Source organism: Arvicanthis niloticus, chromosome 30, assembly GCF_011762505.2.
Source record: "Arvicanthis niloticus isolate mArvNil1 chromosome 30, mArvNil1.pat.X, whole genome shotgun sequence".
Lineage (NCBI taxonomy): Eukaryota > Metazoa > Chordata > Mammalia > Rodentia > Muridae > Arvicanthis > Arvicanthis niloticus.
In genome coordinates, this window is record NC_133438.1 from 9,899,034 (window position 1) to 9,903,020 (window position 3,987).

General features: G+C 35.6%; 1 pseudogene; it reads left to right on the forward strand.

Annotated features, from left to right (window-relative positions):
- Positions 1-2,625: 2,625 nt before the first annotated feature.
- On the forward strand, positions 2,626-3,615 carry LOC143440679 (vomeronasal type-1 receptor 4-like; annotated as a pseudogene).
- The last annotated feature ends 372 nt before the right edge of the window (positions 3,616-3,987 follow it).

Consider the following 3,987-nt stretch of genomic DNA (forward strand, 5'->3'; position numbering starts at 1 on the left):
ACCAGTCAGCACCACTTGTCTGGAAAGTCAGCACTTTACCATGCAGAGTATAGTGAGAGTATGTTATGGAGAGTTTATGTTTAGTTTTCTATGCACTATATCATTAGTGAATGGTGCCTTTAGAAATGTGTTCTTACTAACTAGTTATCATCACCAAGTATTAGGAATGTCAACACTCTCTGGTGTTCAGGTGCCTCAGTTATCACATGCCAATAACTCAGAAAAAAAAAGTGATGTCTGGAAATGATATTTGATTTAATACATTAATTAAAATTCATTTAATAAATCATTCTGCTTACAGCAGAATTGTCCAGACATACATATTTGCTGTCTTTAAAATTCTATTTCATTTCACTTAGTAATGCCAAAGTTGATAAATAGTATTTTCTCATAAAATAACAATTGGTCATTGGCTACAATTGTAAAAAATAATAATAACAAATTACTTTGGGCAACTTGAATTTATTCAGTAAATACTACTGTGAATTTATAGCATCTGGTTCTTTTTATGATTCACTTTCAAAATATCAAAGAATATATTTGTCATTGGATTTTCATTCTATATATGATGATGACTCTACCTGAGATGAGGAAGGTATAATGAAATTTGTGTACAGAACTTCTCAAATAATCAAGAAATACAAGGTACATGCATGTCTCAATTGTAGACCTCAGAGAGGCTACATTATTTCCTCAACTCTAAAGGTCAGACCTAGTGACCTCTAGAGAACAGAGCAAATAACCACCTCTCTGAAATCTACAATATTCTCTTAAGAACTGATGGCTGGAACTTGTAACTCTACTTCACTAATAGTCACCAGGGGAGAAAACTTCAGAGCAACATCCTAGCCTGCTCAGCCCTACATGCAATGGCCATTGCTACTGCAAATAAAATCATAATTGCAGGTCTGAGGGGAGGGGAGTTAACAGAATCATAAATACATATCTGAGACACAGGGTTCTACCTTCCATATGCCCTTCTTGGGGCCATCATGCTGAAAGCAGGAATGTAGGAAGAGAAAGAGTGTAACAGACTGCAATTTGGGAGCAGAGGAAAAAAAGGTAACGTGTGAGTATTCATAAGTGATCATAGGAAACATTAGGACATTGGACTCAATGTGGATTATGCCAACGCCACAGAAGATACACAGAAACTCCTAAAGAATGGATCAAGGAGAAATGAGAAGTGGGTTCATAGAAGCACTGCATTCTGATTCTAATTTATCCTTTTCTTTATTGTTAGTGATTTCTGAGCTCTGTCCTATTGGAAGAGAATTCTGGTGCTTCTGAGGTCACATATTGTTTCTTTAAAAGGAAGAAGAGTTTTCTTTATGAGGAACTTTCACGACGGCCCCTGATAAAGGAAGCTCTTTATATTTGGTAACTCTGTTTGGCTTTGTGGGAAATTTATATGTATGAGGTTTAGTCTTCTTTGAGCTCTTCTCCACAGTGGGGAACATAGGCAGTGATGGACTTGGTTATAAACTCTTAATAGATGATTCATTAGTATGTTGTTTCTGTCACAGATTTAACATGGTACACTTCGATTTGTACAAAGTTTTCTATGAAATATTTGGAAATAACTTTCATAGCTAAAATCAGATTTAAAAGTTCTCAAAGCAACAAACTGACAGTAATAAAAACTTGTGCTTTCTTCTAATAAATATATATTCAGAACTTCTAGGCTTACAACTCTTATACCATTATGCTTGTAATAAGGAGTAAAATATGTTTCATAAAGCAATGCAGTCTTGACTGGTAAATAAAGATCTCATTTGACCAAAACTTCCTCTTCCTCAGAATGAGGATGTAATTAATGGAAACAAAATCCTCACAAGCTTCAAAATGCACAAATTGATTAAGATGTCAGGAATATTTTTCCTGTGGGCATAACAAGGGTATTTAAATGAAGGCATTTATAAATATAATTTCTTCCTGCCTTCAGCCATTAGGAGTAAGTCATGTGTTCACATGTTGGAAAACGTTCTTAAGGAAACTAAAAATGGGAACACTGATCACAAAATTAGGTTCTTTGGGTTATCCTTTTCTCTCACTCCTACATTTCACTCTGAACCTAAAATATTCTAAACAGTAGTATCTATTATTATAGGAATCACTTTTCCACCAGTGTTACTGTTTGAAGTTGTCACTAATGACATTGCATGCTGGAGTTATACCCTTAATTTACAAAACACAATTTTTATTTCATTAGTTAGAAAACCACATTATTTGGGTATCAATAAAGAGATTATCTAGGATCTTAAATGAAAACTGATTTGGTTACCATCTAACCACATTTTGCATGGGTTTGTCCTTATTTCCCAACGTATGACATTTGATTATTGTCCAATTGTTTCAATGAAGACATTGATGTGTTTCAGAAATTAGGTGAGTATGTGAAGATATTTTGTGCCTGAAGTGTTAAGGGGAAATTTTTGTCTTTTTGTATATTCAAGAGAGTATGAACATGCAAATATTTGTGTGATTTGTGCCACATTCAGTAGCTTTCATCTGTACAATTGATGCCAAAGTGGAAGACGCCCTACAGGTTGAATATATCTTATGAACTCATTTAGGATAGAGAATATTGTGTACCTTGTGATACATTACAAGTGGCCACAGCCTTGTCATTTAATTGAGTATCCTCAGTGAGAGGAAAAACTGACTACATGAGTGCCAGTGAATTGTCTGTAGGAGTGATCATCTTGTCTCAGACTATGATTGGAGTTTTGGCTAATTTCTCTCTCCTCTACCACTATGTGTTTCTTTACTTAACAAGGGGCAGGTTGAGGCCATCAGACTGCACTCTGATGCACTTAATTGTAGCCAACATCTTCACAATACTGTCCAAAGGCGTACCCCAGACAATGGCGGCTTTCGGCTTGAAAGACTTCCTCAATGATATTGGATGCAAATTGATTTTCTCCTTTCACAGAATAGTTAGAGGTGTTTGTATTGGCAGCACTTCCTTCCTCAGTGTCTTCCAGGCCATAATCATCAGTCCCAGGTTCTCCAAATATTCAGAGCTTAAAGGAAAAATTCACAAGTGCATTTGTTATTCTGTGTACCTGAACTGGGTGATTCATTTCATTATAAGCAGTATTAATCTTGTGCACATGAGGGCAAAACGTAGCAATGAAAGTACAACAAACCTAAAATCTTATATATACTGCCATTCTGTACGTCATAATCCAACCAGTGACATCTTGTATGCAGCATTATTGTCAGGTCCTGACATACTTTTCCTAGGAATGATGCTATACGCCAGCAGCTTCATGGTTCTAACCCTGTATAGGCACAAGCAAAGGATGAAACAAATGCCCAGTATAAATGTTTCTTCCAGAACCTCCCCTACATCCAGAGCAACTAAAACCATCCTTCTCTTGGTCAGCACATTTGTATCCTTTTATATAATCTCTCTTCTCTGTGTCAAATCTTAGTAACTCTTATTTATAATCCCAGCTGGTCTCTGGTGAATGTGACTGCAATGTCATCTTTGTTTTTCCCCACTATTTGTCCTTTTCTCTTCATTAGCCATGACTCTCAGGCATCCACCTTCTGCCTGCCCTTGAAAATGAATATTTTTCCAAAGCCTCTAGCCAAGAGCTAAACTGAAAGCTTCTGGTCACTCCTAACATGGTTATAAAATTATTCTGAAAGAATTGTCTGCATAATAACAGTCATGACAAGTGCAGAGTCTTTTGCATGAAAGGATGCATATACCTGTGCTGCAAATGAATGTGTTCACTGTGTGTGTGTGTGTGTGTGATTGCATGTGTCATTTTGTTCACAATCTAGTAAAATAATATATCTAAATTATTTTCTTCATACAAAAAGCTATATATTTGCATGATTATGTGACATAGTTATATTATAAACACTAGTGAAAATTAAGTAAAAATTAGGTTTCAGGTAAAGGTAATTAAATAAAAAAGCAGCAAATTCCTTTGTCTTGTGCTTTCTGGATTTGGGGTGTTTTACCATGAA